Source organism: Mirounga leonina, unplaced genomic scaffold (assembly GCF_011800145.1).
Source record: "Mirounga leonina isolate KUSES-001 unplaced genomic scaffold, KU_Mleo_1.0 Mir_174, whole genome shotgun sequence".
NCBI lineage: Eukaryota > Metazoa > Chordata > Mammalia > Carnivora > Phocidae > Mirounga > Mirounga leonina.
This window is the reverse complement of record NW_023270451.1, coordinates 67,042,737-67,063,446: the sequence shown is the minus strand read 5'-3', so window position 1 is coordinate 67,063,446 and position 20,710 is coordinate 67,042,737. Positions and strand designations below refer to the sequence as shown.

General features: G+C 41.3%; 1 protein-coding gene and 1 pseudogene across 1 annotated transcript in view; one reads left to right on the top strand and one right to left on the bottom strand.

The window, feature by feature from the left end:
* The window catches only part of SND1 (staphylococcal nuclease and tudor domain containing 1), a 407,329-nt gene that overhangs the window by 192,639 nt on the left and 193,980 nt on the right, over positions 1–20,710 (bottom strand). The gene's annotated exons all lie outside the window — the stretch shown is intronic.
* LOC118021248 lies at positions 1,881–19,220 on the top strand (annotated as a pseudogene).

The window sequence follows — 20,710 nt, the reverse complement described above, 5'->3', positions numbered from 1 at the left end:
TCCCACTCCAACACTACAGGGTTCATTTTCATTTTCTTCCTTTCCATATTTGTACTTCCTTTCTGACAGAAACCTGGCTTCCATTATCCTTAATAGTTTATTTATAGGAAGACCTTTACTATATACACACATACACGGTCTCACTCACACATTTTGTGACTTTCATGATTTGGTCCTAACAGTAGAGCTCACTTAAAGAGAATGCATTACTTGATAAAACAGAACCTGGGTTACATGGATAAGTATTTCAAGACTGGGCAGAGAGAGTAATTCCATAACTCACACACTTGCGCACATGCCTGCACACCCCCCCCTTCATTCTCCATCTGAATAGGGATAACAGATAACTCAATGGCTCTGGCTCACATACCTTCATCTAGCTGTTTGACCTTAACATTTTCCACTTAGAAAACATCTACATTTTATCAGTCACTGAGGTGTCCATGGAGATTGCAAAAGCAGAATATTTTCCTCAGGGCAAACATACACATGGACACATTCAGAAAAATGTAAGCCTATAAAGAAATGCCTCTATACTATATTCCAGTCAAGGCAAAAGAAAGGGTTGAAAGATAATTAACAACTCAATTCATTCACAAAAGTCATATTGTCTAGATCAGAGGTTCATATCTCATATGTGTGCATGCAATCCCCACACATACGTTGTTTTCCATACAACGTCTTTACAATAACTTCAAGGCCTTGTAGTCAAATTTCATAAACCAAGCACAACATGCACCCCATGGCTAGTCACTGTGAGAACATGGATCCGACAAGACCTCAGGCATGTAGCCTGGCCCTCTGTCACCCATGACACTCAAAGACTCCAATGTCTTAAAGCCAGAAAATGGCCTTCACAGCCTTTTCACATTGGCTGTACCTTTGCCATAAAGACAGGCTTCCTCACAAGTGCTGGGATGGAGATCCCCAGCTGACAGGGTTCCAATATTGATTTCTAACATACCAGATGGCTCATCTCACTTTTCCTCGGCTATACAGGGATGTTCTACTGTGGGGCGGAACCAGAGAAGCTACAGGGTACTGATGTCTTTCTTTGCAAATAGGTAAGAGAAAAGCAACGAGAGAGGTCACCATAGGATTTGGTGAGAAGGTAGAAAGCAGCAAGGACTAGAAAGCTATTTTCTTTAGAATATTAGGTCTGCCTGTACTCATATGGTTGGCTCTGCACTCTAAAAGCTAGTGCAGAAGTGGGGAAAATGATTAATGGCTAACAGGCCCAAAAGCTAGGCTCCCTTTAGATCTTCTTTACAAGTTCACACTAAGACCTCTATTATCCATGCCCTTTGAGGCAGGAACCTGACAATTGCAGTCTTGAGACAGACTTGGTTTTTATAGGCTGACAAAATAGGCTATAAAGGGCGAGAGTGAAATTCTAGATGAGAGGCATCTACAGACAATGGGCAATGAATAGGTCTCTTTTATCATGTTACTGTTTTTCAACTAGGCCTCAAACCAGGAAAAAGTCTTATAGAGCAACAGGTAGCTTCCAAAACCCAGTTATGATGACTACTCCAAGGGGTAACACATTGCCCCTCCCACTCAGTGTCTTTTATCCTCCAATCTCCACTGACTGAGGTCTCATGAATCTGGAATAATTCCCCCCCCCCCATTTTTTTTCTTAAAACACATCCAAGAGGCACTTCCCACATAACTAAACAGCATATGTAGACAGGAGATTGTTTTAGAAGCATCAATAATTAGCAACATCTGAGGTGGCACACAACATCCTTTATAGATTTCCCTATTTTTCACTCCCCCTTTGAAATAATGGAATTCTAAAAATAACTAAAATGATTTTTTTTTTAATCTTTTAACCTTTAAAGGCTCCCTTTTTTCATTTAAAAAGTGCTATTACCAGGATGACCACCAAAGGATCTCAAGAGTGGCTAGACATTTTCCCAGAATTCATGACACAAATTGAAAACAAAGAGGAAGATTCAAATGCCTTGAAGTCCCTAGAAAGGCTCAGCCAGAGACTAGGGTAAAATGAGGGAGAAAACCAATGATTACCAAGGGCTGTATTAAGGCACCTGGAGTCTTCGGAGAGGACATCCTTGCTCCTGACTCAGAGACCCACCAACCCAGCTGTAGTTATGTGGAACATAAGACACAGCGTGACCCCCAGAGAAGCATGACCCCAGAAAGCCAGACTGAAGAATGGGCAAGTATGGAATGAGACTGATCTGAACACCCTTAGAAGCAAATTAAGCAACAAAACAAAACAAAAGCAAAACAAAGAAACCCCACTCTTCTGAACGCAACTCTCCAGTAAGTTTTAGTTCACATTTAATGAACATTCAGAAGATGTACAGGCTCTAAACACAACTGTTCTGTCGATGAGAGCATTTTCTAGAGACTGGAGTTGAGATATGAAAGTCAAGAACTCTTGGAACGACTCTGTCTTCTCTTTGTACTTTAATGAAACCTAATCATTCTTCCTCAGCAGGAGGGGGATATGGAGAGGAAGAATGAAGACTGATGGGGATGGACTTCAATTTGAAGAACTCAAAATGATACACAATTTGAATGAAACCAAAGGAGACCCATAAACTGGCAGACTGGCAGAAATGAAGAAAGGACGGAGGGAATGAGGGAGGGAGAGAAGGAGAAAGGGAAGATGGAGGGGAAAAAAAAAGAAAAAAAAATCATTCAATGAATAAATTACTGCTTTGCAGACAGATAAATCCTTAAATCCCCACAGCACACATCCATCAAAACTTCATTATTGATAATAGGCTTACTCCTGAGCACTGACAAAAGCCTCTCTAGCTTCAGAGGCCATGTCCCACTGAGCAACCGATAGTACTCTTCAGTTTAGGAAGAAAAGAAATAAAAGCAAAGATATCTGGAGACCAGGGTTTCAAAAGTGGGTGATGAAGAGATGTCACTTCATATTCAACCTGTCCAGAATAGCTAATTTTCTACTCCAAGGTGTCTCTGAGCCATATCATACCCATTCCCTTATTCCCACTCATGCGCCACATGAGGTCATACCTACTCTTGATCTCCCGAACAGAGGAGGAAAATAAGATGGAAATATACTTGGAAGCAGCAGAATTAAACATCTAACCCGCTATATAACTCTGGCTAGTGGAGAGAATAGTGCTGAAAAATATGGGTCAAAGTGATTTAGAAAAGGCAGGGGAAGAAGCATAACATCAAATAGTTATATAAAATAGTTATGCTTACTAAATAGACAATTTTATTCTGCCCCCAGGATTTCTGCAGTGCTGTAATCTTATTGCCACCTCTTACATGATAGTTTCATTTACTCAGCAATATCATGGTTACGGCTTTCTAAGACAAGGAAATCTGTGGTATTATACTCCATTTTGCCAGCTCCTCTGAGTCTCACTGAACTTACCAGTCATATCTGAGACAGTAAGGACAGTGATGACCACTGGATGAAGTAGGAGGGGCATATTAAATATAAGTGGCAATAAAACAATGCCCACCTTCAAATACCTAAGATTTTCCCCGATCTCCCTCAAAATAAGATAGAAGAGAAACAGTGAAGAAAAAAAATGTGTTTCATGACAGAAACTGCATGGACTTTCCTGAATCTCCCTTATACTATAGGACAGAGCATAGAGTATGTACCCAAAGTGACACTCCCTCTATTGGACAAGCATGCTTCTTTCCCAGGACACAAACAGATCCTTCCAAAACAACTAAGCAATTAAATACTGAATCCAGCTTGAAGAAAGTAAACTGTCTAACAAATATGTACTTCCAATCCAGCCAAGTTGGTCCCCTCAATGCTAAATATGCCATGCAGTTACATTTCCAACTATTTGCAGGACATGTGAATTCATATGATTCATCACCAAGTAAAACTCAGCATTTCAAAAATAAAACTCCCTTCCCCAGATTAAGCGTTTCTAAAACCTACTAAATCAGCTCATTCTCCTAACATCTCTAATTCTAACTGTAGGGCCATCATACTCCCAGTCACCCAGGCCTGTTGTCTCTTTTTCCACATAAAATTAGTTGTCAAAACTTTGAACTCAAATTTCCAACGTTTCTCTCATGAATGCTTTCTTTTCCTTCTCCCAGTTGTGGTTCCCACTGTCTCTCACCTCGACTGCTTACAACAGCCTCCCTAGTTTCCTTGCAATGTCAACCAATTCTAAACATGGTCAATTGAAGCCCCTTAAAGCACAGGCCTCGAGTGCGATCCTCATTCTCAAACCCACCACAATCACAGAGACCTTTTTCAATATGGAGACAATATTAAGTTATCATATATGAAATGATGATGGAGGGGAAGGAGAGAAGAAGGGGGTGGAGGGGGAAAAGGGGTGAGGGGGGAAGGAGAGAAGGGGGGAGGAGGAGGAGGAGGAGAGGGTTAGGAGAAACCAAACGGTTAGAGGGAAGGAGGGAAGACTGACCTTTTAAAGTACTATTCTACATTGGTCACAAAATCCTGAGGAATTAGGAACTCTTATCATCCCTATTTTACAGATGAGAAACGTGAAGCACCAAAAGTTTATAAAGGTCACGAGTGACAGTTACAACCAAGAAAGGCTACACAGAGACTTGGCATTTCAGTGATGAAGAGGATCTTGCTAATCACCTTACCCAAGCCCCATGCTGTAAACATCAGATGACAGAACAATTTCCTTGATTTTCACTCAAAAGATAATTTCAGATTTAAAGAACATCTACTGCAAGTTTACTATAGGACAGGTATTTAACACATTAACCTACTCCTGCTTGCGATGCACACAGTGGTATGTACAAATAGTAAACAATTCAGACTTACCACAAGCAATCCTGTTTCTATGTGGCAGAGCCATGATTAGAAGCCCATTTTTTTATTCCAATTTTGGTTTTCCTTTGGCTAAACAGTGCCACAAATAATAGGGTAATAGAATATTAAAGGTAATCTGCAACAGAGCCTCATATGCCTCTCTAAACCTAGTCCATTAATCGCTTCTCAATCTTCTGCTCAATCTCAGCCCTTTTCACTGCCAAGCAAGAGCCCTGCACTCTCCCAGTCTCTATGCTGTTGGCTATGCTGCTCATTTTGCACTCATCTTTGCACTGCTGTATCTTATTATCTCCCTTCGTATATATATCTTGTCTAACTGCCAAACACTTAGTAGGCACCCAATAAATATTTATTGGCTAGCTGACTGATTTCACTCGAGTTCCCAGGGTGTTCTGTGGGCGTTGGATGAAAACAAAGTAATAACTGAGTCATATAATTTTTGAGCAAAAAGTGCCCAAAGAGATAAACAAATCCAATAACCTCCATAGACACATGAAGACAGACCCAGAGAGAAACTGAACATTTTTAAATGGGTTGTCTAAAGAAACACAGAGACTGGCACCACCACAATGGGCATCTAAGATCCTTCAGATTCTCAGCCTATTTCCCTTTATGGTACTGCTGTCCTTTAAAAATTCTATAACATAGGGGGCACCTGGGTGGCTCAGTTGGTTGAGCATCTGACTCTTGATTTCGGCTCCGGTCATGATCTCAGAGTCCTGAGACTGAGCACTGCATTGGGCTCCACGCCGGGTGTGGAGCCTACTTAAGATTCTTTCTTTCTGTCTGCCCCTCCCTTTCTAATTAAAAAAAAAAAAAAAATTTTATAAAACAGGAGTATTTTGTGTACATGAATTATCCAAGATGCCCTTAATCCATTAAAAACTTATCAGAACATTAAAAATAATCTAGCTACCTATTATAAATTGATCATTCTATTACTGTTAGCTAAAATATATATATGAAACATTTAATTACTATAATTATTTACTTATAATAATTGTTGTCTGGGCATTTGGAGGACTTTTTTTCTGGGGGACGGGGAGAAATTATTCAAAATGTGTGATGACTTTTCTCTCAATATATATTCCAACACAAGGTAGAAATATACATTGTAGACATAAATATGCTTTCTTCACCCCCGATTTTCTCCGCTCCTCTTTCCCTTGAGAAATGAACATTTTGCAAAAGAGCAGCAAAAGGAGCATGGACAGAGGTGTGCGGTGAGAATGTCCTCAGACTTCTCTCCCCCAGGAATAGTGGAGGGCATTCACTGAATTTGTCCAGTCACTCAGGGGGCTCCTTCTCCTACCACTGTCCTAGACTCAGGAATCAATTCACTGACCCAGAAGAGGTCCTGCTACAAAAGATGATCATAGTCATTCCATTTTTTTGTCCATGGTTTTTATACACATGTTTGAAAGACAAATATTCCCATGTTAGAGAATGGATGTAAGATGCCATCCCCCTTTCAAAAGAGGGCAATATTCCACTGTTGGAGCTTTCTACCACGTAAGATGAAAATCATCAGATGCCTACCCTTGACCCCGCCCCTAGCAGCCAGTGCACGGACATGCTGACAGCGGCTCTGTCAGTTAAATGCTCCTGCCTTGGGAGTGATGCCACGGAGAAGTGGCAGTCAGAATTCATTTACAATGGTGTCTTGCCTTTGGGGCAGCACCCCATGCAGGTGGTGATGGCGTTCTAGCCACACAGCATCAAAGTAAAGACAATTTTCCTGCTTCCTGCCCCTTTGGAGGTGCCCTGATCCCCATCTATTTTCCAAGTCTGACACTCTGGCCTTAGGTCAGTTCTCTTAGCTCCTCATAACTTCCCATATCCTCCTCTTTTTTAGGACAGAGTTGTTGGTGTTCCTTACAACCAACAACATCTTAATGGATTTAACTGACATCATGAAGATGCAGTCCCAAGAGTTTAAAGAAAAAGTCCCTAAGCATGGGTTATATAGGTCAGTGGCCTCTAAACCAGGAAACCTGGGAGCCAAGGCCTAGGGTGAGAGGCAGGTGCCCTAGTAAGGCTTGCAGAAGTCTGTAGGCCCTATAAAGGCCATATAAGGTGCTCTCTTCCCAGAGTCCCACTGTATCACCCACATCTCACCCCATCACAGGTCCAGGGCTGGTGGCTGGGCAGCACTAAACTTTAACTTTTTGCTTAGGTACTTAGTGTAAGGGAGGACAACTCTATCTTGCCCTCACTACTAGCTGGGTAAGGACTTATTGGTATGATCTGTACCTGAACCCTGGATCCTCTGTGAGGTTCCCCAACCAACCTGTAACCCAACAGTTCCAGCCACTTGCTAAGGAAAAACAGAAGTGCAGGAGAAGATGAGCAGTAAAGTAAGGATGGCTTTGAGGATATTGCCATCAAGAGAATAAAAGTCAGTTTAGGAATGTCCATAAACATATTAAAGTGTGCAATATGAAAGGCGAATGAATATCTTAAAGTCATGAAAACATGTACCTATGCCTTTACAAAAATACTATTATATTCAGGTATAGGGATCAATTATAAGGCTTCTAAGGATGAATGAACAAGGTAAATGTAAAGAAGGTCTAATGTTAGTGAAAGAGATATTCTACTAGTTATTTCATTTGAGTTTCTAAACAAAAATGATGTCCCAACTACAATCATCTTAATGGAAAAAATAAATGAGAGGTGGTAAAATGCTTACCAGTTAAAACAATTTCGTATCTTTAGGAACTTAAAACATTCCATTTTAGCTTAGTTTGTTTGGTCTGTTTGCTTTCCAAAATGCACACAATAGGAAACTAACTTTCTAAAAAACACATTCATGGTGTGGCAGAGTTTTGTTTCTGTTTTTTAAAGGAGGTTCTAACATAAGGCATTATCTCACATCAACACCTTAAGAGGGCAAAGTCTTCATCTAAATTATAAAAAATGAGTGAAGAGACAGAATAACATAGTAAAACAAATGAATATGATAAAAAAAGAAATGTTAAGAATAAACGATCAGTTCTCCTTCAACCGACGAGAGAAATTACACACAGCATTTATATTTTTCTTCAATAGTGAAAGCCACTTAATGTTTCCCACTTCCTCCAGCCCTTTGTGGCCATAGAGAGCAATTATGAGCTTGTTTCAGAAAGAACTCATGGCACAGAGCAGTGATTCAGGGTAGAGGATCTCAGTTCTTACCCCAGCTCTCTGGCTGTTTAAACTCTTGTGAAGGAGCTAAGCCTGTACCAGTTTCTGTATCTATAAAATAAAGAGAGCAGATCTAAATGCTCTATAAAATGGATTAGAATATATGTGAGCTAGAACATAATTTAAAAATGAACTAGCAATTACTGATCAATAGTCATACATGTTTGATAATCTTTCTACCAGTATTTTTATATAGCACTAGCTGATAACATTCAAGGCAAAGTAGATTATGTATCATTTCAGTAAGTATATAAACACTAAGGTATGTTTATATACATTCCTGGTTATGGTTTGTAGAATACTGTGGTAGGAGGCACAGTTTCTTCCAATCCTTCTACTAGGGACTATAATAGCCCTATTCTTTCTGTGCGTACAAAAAATGATGGAAAAGGGTGGGAGGCCAGGCTGCTTGACAAATTTACTTATTCTCGACAAATATTTACTTATTCTTGACAAATATTTATTCTATTCAACTGTTTAATGTCCACTATTTCTTTAATATATAATGCATTGCCCAAATATTCTGGAGTATTAAAAAAGAGGACAGAGGGATGAGCAAATAAAAGTATATACATATATGGTATATTTTCTACCAAGGAAACTAAAGACCAATTTTGGATTCTTCACCAGCTAAGTTCCTTATACTTTGGCTAAGTACTTCTTTCAATGGCAAGAAACTGCCTTTGCTCACTAGCAGAAATGTGTTCAAAGAACTGATTCAAGAGTAGAACTGACATTTAACAGGAATTTATTACATTTCTTGAATCTCTGAGGCTCACTAGATTAGGTAGAGTAGGAGGTTTACTGATCTTATCATTGAACATAGTGAAAAAATCAAAGACTCACCCTTTACATTTACATAGTTTGTCAAGTACTATTTTGGCCTATCAAGCTTACACTTGAGTAATGTAAGTAGCAGCAACATGTCAATAAAATAATTATGAGATGTTTCCTGAGTAGTCCTATGAGACTATATAAGATTACTGCACAGTAAATATTAACAAGAGAGGTAGACTTCATTACTATAGACTATAAGGAAATTTCAGAAATACTTCATTCATTATAACTACAGAGTTTAGAGCTGAAAGGGCCTTAGTGTTCTACTCCAATTCTCTCATCTTACAGATTGTAATGTCTCTGAATCTCAGATTAGCAAACTATTTAGTGACTGACCTGGACTAGAACTCAGGTCTCAAGTCATAAAACAAGCATCCTTCCACCATGACAACCTGCCTCTAGTTTCATAAAAAGACTGGAAAAATTACTGACACACACAACTCAGACGGCTCTCAAAGGCATTATGCTAAATGAAAAAGGTCAACCTCAATGGATCACACACTGTAGGAGTCCATTTATATAATGTTCTTGAGATGACAAAATTATAGAGATGGAAAATGGATTAATGGTTGTCATGGATGTTGGGAGCGGAAAGGTGTGGTAGTAGCACAAGGGAGATCCTTCTGAAGACTGAACAGTTTTCTGTCTTGATTGTGATGGTGGGCACATGAATCTACACGTGATAAAATGGCACACACACACACCGCACCAACGCCACATTCCTGACTTTGTTTTACTATAGTTATGTAAGTTATAACCATTGGGGGGAACTGGCTAAAGGGTACATGGGATGGACTGCTGTACACTTTTGCAACTTCTGTGAATCTGTAATGACTTCAAAAGGTAAAAAAGAAAAAGTCAATAGAACTTGAGCTTACTAAAAAGAAAACAAAAGCACCAAAGACTCTAAACTCCATTCTCAATCAGAATAATCCTCATCCAGAATAATCCTTTGAAGATTAAAGTCAACAGTGAAATAAGTCAAAAAGAGAAAGACATGTATCATATGATCTCACTGATATGAGGAATTCTTAATCGCAGGAATCAAACTGAGGGTTGTTGGAGTGGGGGGTGGGGTGGGAGGGATGGGGTGACTGGGTGATAGACCAGGGTATGTGCTCTGGTAAGCGCTGTGAATTGTGCAAGACTGTTGAATCTCAGATCTGTACCTCTGAAACAAATAATGCAATATATGCTAAGAAAAAAAAAAAAGAAGAAGAAGAAGAAGAAGAAGGTAGCGGGAGGGGAAGAATGAAGCGGGGGAAATCGGAGGGGTAGACGAACCATGAGAGACGATGGACTCTGAAAAACAAACAGGGTTCTAGAGGGGAGGGGGGTGGGAGGATGGGTTAGCCTGGTGGTGGGTATTGAGGAGGGCACATTCTGCATGGAGCACTGGGTGTTGTGCACAAACAATGAATCATGGAACACTTCATCTAAAACTAATGATGTAATGTATGGGGATTAACATAAGAATAAAAAAAAAAAAGATTAAAGTCAACAAAACTTGCCATTACTCCTCTGCTCAAAACTCCACAATGGCTCCTATCTCATTCATTGTAAAAGCCAGAGACTTAGAGTGGCTTACAAGAACATACATGGTCAGCTATCCCCCTTCCTGTTCTTATTGACCTCATCTCTCACTGCCCCCACCCTTGCTCCCCCTGCTCCAGCCACAAGGCATTCTTTCTATCCAGGTACACTTGCACCACAAGACCTTTGTCCCTGCTGTTCTCTTTGCCTTCATACCACTTGCTTCTTCACTTCATTCAGGTCTTTGCTCCTGTCACCTTATCAGTGAGGCCTGAGTACCTACTGAAAATGTGCCTCCTTCTAATCTTGGAATACCTCCTCTATCCTTCCTTAGCTTTATTTTCTCTATAGCACTTCTGACCATCTACATAATTCTACATATTCTATTTTATTTGTTTGCCACCGCTGGAATATAAGTTCCCACCCAAAAGACAGATTTCTCTCTCTATAGTATTCATTACTTTATGCCCAGTACCAAGAGTACCTGGTACATCATGTACTAAAGAATTAACCTGCTGGATAGACCAGAAAGAAAAAAAAAAAATAAACCAAAGTAGCAAAGTAAAACAAACATGTTATGTTCGTGTGGCCTAAGGAAAAGGTGCAGTTTAGGGATTACATATAAACGATGCTGCATTTTGTTTAGATTTGCAATCATGAGACCAATTCTGGCTTTAATTGGGAGAAACCTGACAAAAGACATTTACCTTTAAGTCCCATTTTTCTGTGCTATCATACCAAGGGGATTGAAGTGAAGAACCTCTAGGGTCCCAGACAAAGCTAAAATTCTCAATGGGTCCATGTGAGAATGGACATGGAACATCTGCATTTCAGGTCTAACCCAGGGGAGTCTAGAAAGGAGATAAGCATGGGGAGTCATGGAAGGTATCTGGGCATTGGTTCTCTCAAAGACCCCGGATGTGGCAAAAACTGCAGTATGCACTGGGAATAAAGAAAGAGAGATCTGTGACCTAGTGCTGTCAGTGTCGTGTGCCTTACAGTAAGTAAGTGCAGGGTGCTGATGAAGCACATATACAGATGCCCAGTTAGGGTCTTGTTTGGGCAGGGTTCCTAAGGTAAAGCCTCCCTAAGGTGTAAAATGCTAAAAGTGAGTAGGAGCTATATAGGAGCAATGTATGTTCCAGACAGAGAGAGCAGAATAACTTCAAGAACAGTGAGTTTAAGCTGTTTTTGTTTTTTACAGAAATGATGGATGAAAGCCAGGGAATATTAAGTATAAACATGGAGAGTTAAGCAAGGGCCAGGTCACGGGTTTGTATTAATCCTAGAGGCTGTGGATGATTAATGAAGACTTTTAAGCAGGAGAATAACAATCAGATTTGTTATCAGAAAGCCAATTGTGGCACTAGTGTGGAAAATGGATCAGAAGGGAGTTAGGACCAGTAAGGAGACGGCATAAACCAGGCAGTGAGGAGAAAAAGGCTGGAATGAACTTAATATATACCAGCAGATAATCAGGTATGGAGAGTGAGAGAGGAGGAGAAAAAGATGACACTTTTGGATTAGCGGAACAGAAGACTGACTAAATGGTGGCACCATCAATCAAGATGTGGGATCATTCCAGGGAAGGAATAGCTTTTTAAAGGGGAGAACATGAGCTCAGTTTTAGCCATACTGAGTTTTGGTATTTAAGAAGTAAGGTGCAGTAAGTACTTGGATATATTGGTGGGGAAAGCCTGACAGAAAGAATTGGGCTAGAGACCTAGGTTTGGGAATCAGTAACATCTACCTGAAAATTGAAGCAATGGGATGAATGAGATCACCCATGGAGACTGAGGTGGGATAAGAAGACAAGATGGAAGCCTGGAAAGCACAAATATTTAAGGAGCACTCAAAAGCAGACTGAAGAGAAGTCATCGGAATTGTAGAAGGAAATCCAGTCAAGTATGCATACTAAAAGAAAAGAGAAAATTTTTCAAAAAAAAAAAAAAATGGTGGTAAGTTTTAAATACTACAGAGATCAAGTGTAAGCAAGGATTGAGAAGTGTCCTTAAGGGAAGCACTGGTCTCCTAGGTAAGCTCAGTTTCAATGATGTGGCGGGCTCAAAGCAGATGGTACAGGGATGAAGAGCAAATGGAGACAATTAAAATTTCTTTTAACTCTTTTAATTAACTTGGCTGGGAAGAGAAGACAAGAAGAAGGAAAGCAGCTACAATAAAAAGAGAAGACTGGAGGATAATTTTTAAAAGTTAGTTAAAAAGAAAAGGGATAACTGATAGCACAAAATTCCTAAGAGACCAAAAGAGAGAATTCAGAGGATGTATGTAGAAAAATTAGTCTGGAAAGTAAGAGGCTGAAATCTTCCATGGAGATGGGAAGGCAGGAAGGAGGTAAGAAAGCAAGCAGGGCAAAGACAAGTGTGGAGATGTGAGAACCAGGTTAGAGCATTTCCTAGATAAGCCTGTATTTTTTCCATAAAGCAGGAAATGAGGCTGTGTGCTGAGAATGAGGGGAGAGAAGAAGACAGTAGGGGGGCTGAACTGAATATAGTTGTGAAAATCGGAGCTAGCTCTTGAGGTAAAGTCATAGGAAAACAGCACTTACGGGGAATAGAGCCGGCAGCGGTAAGCAGGAAGAACTGGAGACGGACAGCCTGCAGTGAGGAAAGGCTTACGGAGAAGGCTACTGAATTCACTGAGGTCTGAGTTGTGGGGTACATGGAGTGGAACAATGGCCAAAGCAACAGGGAAGAAGCGATAAGGGAATTTGTTAACAAATCAACGCATCCATCAGCCCTTCCTAATTACGCTGCTTCTCCCAAGACCTCCAGAGGTGTCACCAAGGCAGGATCAAACATCCTCAGTTATCGAAGCTCCTGGTGGGAACTAAAGCTATGGATGGCTTGTCCCTGCCTCGCCCCCGACTTTCAACAGCTGTATGGCATCTTTTCTCTGAAGAAATATGCAATATGCTATTGCTTTGAGCCACATTTGCCTAACCTACTTCTAATCTTGATCTTCCTAAATTAACCAAATGGAGAGAAACCACCTCCAATTCTTCACAGATAGGAGAAAAGAGTTCTGGTAACTTAGGAAGGGCAATGGGTAAGAATAAGTAAACTCTGGAGAAATTCAAGAAAGCCAGCATATGTGCGGATGTCCTTAGAGGGACACACTAATGTAATCATCAGTAGTCTCTGTCTCTGTCTCTCTCAATGGAATTCCTGCTTGACTGCTGATCTGGGTGCAAGCTAATTCCCCCCACAGTGAACACTGCTGTTAAGATGCAGAATTCTCCACCATCTGTTACCCAGAATTAGCATAATGACAGATTATCTAATCCCTTACATTTAATTGATACAAATGGCGCTCTTACACCACCAATTCAGGCGTATCCTCATTCATATGGTCTTATCTCCACTCCATAAAAACTGGTCCTCCCACCTTGCTGGTGATGGATCTGGTCTGGAGTTTACCCTCAAACTTGCCTAAAAGTCCAGGTGCTTTACCATGAGACACTTTCCTAAAATCTTTTATTCAGGAGTGGGAATACAGCTGTTATTCCAGATGCACGGGAAAAGGGGCATGCTGAACAAAAAGAAAATCTGTCTCTAGGAGACTGGCAAAACTACTGTGTAGGTAGGGCAGTGCCTCCTTGAATTAGATCGGGTTGAAAATTTCAAAAGGAAAGACAAAAGGTTAAGTTAAGTCAGGGCTGATCTGGGGACAGTGACAAAGGGAGAAAGGCAAAAGGAAAGAAATCAGAAAATCAAATGGGTAGCAGTACAATACTAACAGGAGAGGCTCTGCTGTTTTACAGATTCAGGTGTTCTACACAGACCCAGGGTAGCATTAAACAAAAAATGGGAATCAGACACCTAGAAAATCAAGGACATGCTCATAGGACCAAATAACTAGAAGAGCACAATCAATAAGAAGTAGAATGGACAGCTGCCTGTGGCACCAGAGGAGGTGAACTGTCCTATCACCAGTGACCATACTCACCAGAGTAAGTTTTACACTGTGTAAAAAAATTTGGCTCATTTTTAATGATGCTGCAATGTGATCCTCATGTAGCACTGACCGAGGTTTTAACAAACTCACTGATGTGTTCAAAATAAACTGGGGTGCCTGGGTGGCACAGTCGGTTGAGGGGCTGACTCTTGGTTTTGGTTTAGGTCGTGATGTCACGGTTGTGAGATCAAGTCCTGCGTCAGGCTCCACACTCAGCCCGGAGTCTGCTTAAGACTCTCTCCCTCTCCCTCTGCCCAAACCGCCCCCACCCCTGACTACTAGCACACGCTTGCTCACACACTCTAATAAATGAATCTTAAAAAGTAAATTAAAAAAATTAACCGAGGAAGCACTCAGTAATACATGAGCCTCTGTAAAGACTCAAAGTAGAGAGACTTCCTCTCTTCTGAGCACTGGTGGGCAGGGGAGGCCCACACCTGACATTTACTTAGGGTACTACGCTCTAGCCACAAGACTCCATAGTACATAAATTAGCCCCTCTCTTCCAAGGACACTCACAATGCTACCAGTAAGAGTCAGGAAAGCAACCAACACTGTCATTTCTGTGGCAGCAGCAGGCAGGCAGTACAGAGAAAAGTCACATGGAAAACTGGACTTGCAGCCGGATGAATGTTACTTCATGAAGCTGTTGTGAGCAAGAAACAAGAGACTATACTTAGATTCTGCTTGGCAAATAGTAAGCATTGTGTGTTGGTGATCACTCTTGCTGGTTTTCATTATCATTGACCCTGGCCTAGTTGTGTCACTCCTCCTGGACTCAGCCACCTCGTTCATAAAATGAGGGAGGTGGGACTAGATAGCCTTACACATGTTTTCCCTACTATAAAACTTATTTTACTAGAAGAAAAAAAAATGTTCTAGGTGCAGCCATGAAAATACACATTCTCAACTCAAGCATTTTTCAGGAAGTAGCTGAAAAGGTGAGCCTGACTTCACAAGATCTGTCCAGGAGATGAAGCTATCAGAGCAGACTCCTACTTCAAATCCATCGGGCTTGGGAAGAGGTCACCCTGAGCTGATAAAGACATCGTATTCACCCCTTCGGCAGCGGAGCATGGCCTGGGAGAGCAGCCATCCGTCTGCAGCACTCCCAATCACACATGCCACTGTGGAGACAAGATTCACGGCTCCAGCGGCAATAGGCCAGTGTTATCCAATATGCATGAAATCAAAGTTTTCATCATTTCCAGTGGTCAAAGGCCAGTGAGTGATAAATCCCAGAATACCAGGATTAATGAAGGAGTCATTAAAACCCAGCATTAAATCACTTCTGTAGCCAATGCTGAGAGTGATGTCTATAATACATTACAAGGCTGATTAGAAAGAAACAAGTTCCAATTTAGAAATGAATTGCCTGATTTTTTAAAAAACTGATTGGATGGCTATCACAGCAATTTTGTTATTACAGGAGAAAGAGAGAGTGGGTAACATATAAGTTATGTCACGGATAAGAAATTGTCATCTCAAAATCAGAGGGAACAGAATTTGGGGGTGAGTAACTTCCTAAAGACAGTAAGATGGAAAAGGGAGTCCTGACACTGGACAGATTTTCTTTTTTTAAAATTTTGAGTGCAGTCTGTGTGTGTGTGTGTGTGTGTGTGTTTTGAGGGGGAGGTGCTGTTAACACTTTATGCCCAGGAAACAAGTTTAATCTAGAAAAATTCTAGAATAACCACATTCTGATTAGAGTCTGAGAGAGGATATGAGTTGATACCAATGAACTATCTTCTCATCCACAATGAGTACTGTCTTACTGTTGAACACAATCTATAAATGTGAAAAACAAAAGCCCTCAACAAATATTCTAAAGATAAAACATAGTGAAAAACATGGGACTGGCTCAGGTGGGCAAGGCTCTGACCTACCTATACCTACTCCAGTTTCCACAAGTTTCTGACTAGGAAAAACAGAGCCTCCAGAGGCTTCTACTTACTTGTTACAGTTCTATCCTGGGGCAGTGCACTAGTTAGAAAAACAAATGCCACCAAGTAGATGCTCTGGCTGAGAGAATCCCTTTACAGGCAAAGACTTTCAACCAAACCCCCTCAACACACAAAGCTCATCAGTACAGGCAAGGTAATGGAAAAATAGTTCCGATTCAAACAATCCAAACCAAAATAAGAATACTTCTTATTCTTGACTCTCCCCCTCTCTGCCAAGCTACTGTGAGACAAGACTGACATCTTTCCCTGAAAACAATTCTTGAAGGATTCTCTAAGACCAGGTGATATAATGCGAATTCTTATCTGTTATAATCGGATAATATCAAAAATATTTAACATATGGCACTGGCTACAGTTTGTCATTCTTGTATATACCAGCTGAATATAAGCCTTGTTTATAAAAATAGAAAGGTATGCAAGAAAACAGCCAGCGTCATAAATGTGGTTGTATCTAGAAGGGTATCAGGATAATACAGCAAATCACTTGAGGATATTAGTTTAGATTAAGGCTGCCAAATAATTATGCCTCAAACATCAAAACATACATCATTAATTTCAGATGCATCAATCTACACCCCAAAAAAGAAAACAATTAACTCTAGGGCTTCTTAAATATTTAACTATTGACTTGAGTCTTTACTAAACCCCACAACTAGCATTTATTGAGTCTAACAAATAGATAGATTATACTTGAATTTCTTTGGTCCCCAACAGTATTTAAAAGATAAGTTTGGGTTAGTTAGCAACAACACTACCAATAACAAAGACATTAATAATACCTTCTACTACCAAAGACTTCCTCTTAAGGAGAAGATTAAAACAACAACAACACAAACAGTTGCCAACTAGTCAAAAATCTATGAATCTGATAATTACACACAGAGGTAAAGGATTATTAGAGGTCTAAATTCGAAGCTCTTAGGGCACCTGGGTGGCTCAGTCGGTTAAGTGTGTCTGCCTTTGGCTCGGGTCATGATCCCAGGGTCTGGGGATTGAGCCCCGCAGTGGGCTCCCTGCTCGGCGGGGAGCCTGCTTCTCCCTCTCCTGCTCCCCCTGCTTGTGCCCGTGTGCTCTCTCTCTGTCAAATAAATAAATAAAATCTTTAAAAAAAAAATAAAAATAAATTTGAAGCTCTTTCCAATGTTGTACCTTGTTATCTCAGGTAAACAATTTACCTTGAGGTCTGTCAGTGGTGAATGGCAATGAGGCCACTAAGTCAATTGGCAGTGATAACTAAGAGTTAGCTAGATTGGATTCTGCCAATCCACAGCCTTCCAACTAAGTCTAGTGTTTATGATCAAATTCTGGGGAGGGAGGGCTATGTAGAAGGAAAAATTCATGGTTAGCTCTTTCACAGCCAACACCAAGAGCCCTAGGCATCTCTCGGGACAACTGGCACAGGTGCCACAAGACCGGGGCAAGAGAAAGCCCTACCGTAAGAAGAGGAAGTATGAGGTGGGACGCCCCGCTGCCAATACTAAGATTAGCCCCCGCTGCATACACACAGTCTGTGTTCGGGGAGGCAATATGAAGTACCCTGCCTTGAGGCTGGACGTGGGGAACTTCTCCTGGGGCTCTGAGTGTTGAACCCACAAAACAAGGGGTTCTGATGTCGTTTACAATGCCTCTGCCAACGAACTGGTCAGCACCGAGCCCCTGGTGAGGAACTGCATCGTGCTCACTGATGGCACCTTACCAACTGCAGCAGGAGTCCCACTAAGCACTGCCCCCTGGGCCACAAGGAGGGGGCCACGCCAGCTCCCAAGGAGGAAGAGATTTTATTTATTTATTTTATTTATTTATTTTTTTAAAGATTTTATTTATTTATTTGACAGAGACAGAGACAGCGAGAGCAGGAACACAAGCAGGGGAGTGGGAGAGGGAGGAGCAGGCCTCCCGCCGAGCAGGGAGCCCGATGCCGGGGCTCGATCCCAGGGCCCTGGAATCATGACCTGAGCCGAAGGCAGACGCTTAACCAACTGAGCCACCCAGGCGCCCGGAGGAAGAGATTTTAAACAAAAAACAATCAAGGAAAATTAAGAAATATGATGGACGGAAAAAGAACGCCAAAATTAGCCATCTTCTGGAGGAGCAGCTCCAGCAAGGCAAGCTTCGCGCACGCACGGCTTCAAGACCAGGCCAGTGTGGCTGCGCAGATGGCTACGAGCTAGAGAGCAAGGAGCCCGAGTTCTACCTGAGGAACATCAAAGCCCCGAAAGGCAAACAAATCTTCCTCCCCTCTACCTTCAGTCATGTAATAAAGGTGTATATTGTTCTGGAAAAAAAAAAAAAATCCCTGGCTAGACTTTAAAGCCAATGGGCCAACTTCTGGCTTCATGGCTACTACTTCTCTCTCCCTGAAACACACCCCTAGTTAAAGTTCTCTTTCTGAAGAACCTGAGAAGAGGTTTAAAGAAACTCCAGATTACTAAAAAGAGATACTAAGAGATGAAAGAATATTAGCAATACTGTTTGTTACTTTCTCCTTCACAAAAGGCCAGATAAAGGCCTTAGGAAAAGACGGTGGGTGAATGACTTACCAAGGTCACGCTACATGCTGGAGGCAGAGCTAGAAATAACCATTACCCCTTTAGCCCCTTCCCTGCTCTGCCATTCTGTATGTACTCTAAACAGAGCTGGTATGATAGAAATTAATGGGGGTTTATAAAAGGCTATGCTTTGGGAACAAAACTGATCCGAGAAAAAATCCATTTGTAAAGTTTCTTTTATTCTTCCTACTACCTATATCTATACTTATTTGAGAAGAGAGAAGAATGATGGTTTTGGAGCTTCCTGTTTCCTCTAGACTTCTTTTCACAGTGCTTATTAATACTGGCTGCACATTAGAATCAACCATTCAGAACACCAATGCCAGGTCCAATGCCACGTCAATAAACCCAGAATCTCTAGGGGTGAAGAACAGTATTTGAAAAGAACAAATGGGGGGGCGGGGGCACGCCTGGGTGGCTCAGTCGGTTAAGCGTCTGCCTTCAGCTCAGGCCAGATGCTGGGATGGAGCCCTGCATCAGGCTCCCTGGCTCAGCAGGGAGTCTGCTTCTCCCTCTCCCTCACCCACCCTCATCGCCATCCCACTCATGCTTGCCTCCCTCCTTGCTTGTTCTCTCAAATAAAATCCTAAAAAGAGGGGGGTGGATAAATATGGGTACCTAGATTTCAAATATGGGGCACCATTATTTTTAAGTGTCCCAGGTGGTTCTATCATACAATTTTGAGGAAAAGTACACAGACAGAAAAGTTCAACTAATATACTCTCTTTTTCCAAATTTCAAGGGCCAAGAGTGACCTAACACAACTTAAGGCCCCAGCATCATAAATGTGTTAACGAACCTGGCACTCCCTAAAGAACAAGAACCTAAGCATAGACCAATTTTTGGAACTGGTTCAGGAACAGCAAATTCATTCCTATTGGTTCAATTTAGGTCACAGGAAGACAAGTAATAGGTTGTGAGAGCAACCAGAGAGGATTCCTCAGATTCCTCATCTTTGTCTCTTCAGAACAGAACTGCCAGTTGCCATGCGGCATTTTCTAGGCAGCTGTGATGAACCCCCTCCAAAATGTAGGCATCACTTGGGGAGGGGGGAGTTCTCCGCCTCTCAGGGGAATAAGGGACAAATAAGCAAACTCGTGGCCATTATGACAAAACCAGGCCTACGTACCCAGTCTATTATTAGCCTGACATTAAACACCACTTAAAAACAAAACAAAACCACCCGCCCACACAAACACACACCCCAAGACAGAAAATTACATAATGGCATCTGGAATGATCTGCTCTGACAGTGAAAGTAGAACCAGCCAAATCGCAGAGGTCTAGTAAAGACCAAAATGGGCATGAGGTAGCCCCAGAGAGTCATTTTCAAGTCCTCTATAATCTATGCAAATGTTGAGAGACATAAACAATGCTTTGTTTAGAGGAAGAAGTTCAAAATAATACCCTAGCTTCTGGAAGGTTGTCATCCTGCTCCAAAGTCACTGCTAAGTGGCAGAGTAACTAACTCTATGTTCCTTTAGAAAACCCAATCATTTTAGAGAAATTAGAAGAAAATTATCTTGGCACAGGTCGCTTCTTAGGATGGAAGCTCAAGAGAAGTTTTGTCATATGGGTCAGAAAGAAAAAAAGGGCCCAGTAAAGAATTCCACTATCTGTCCTGTTATAGTTTACAGTCCACAACCCAGCCAGTGGGCACCACGGGAACAGGAAAGTGGTGCTCTTATGCCCCAGAATCCATTAGCAACTAGACCAAGCCCAGTGTCAGTGTGGCTGTGGTTTAGAATATGTAACTGCTTTAGACTTAACTGCTTTCAGAATCTCTGCAAGTAAAAGCTCTAGCAATGAGTCTCCACTTATAAAACTAAGTCAAAACCAACAGTCTTCTGGTGCTCAACATTTTTCTCTAA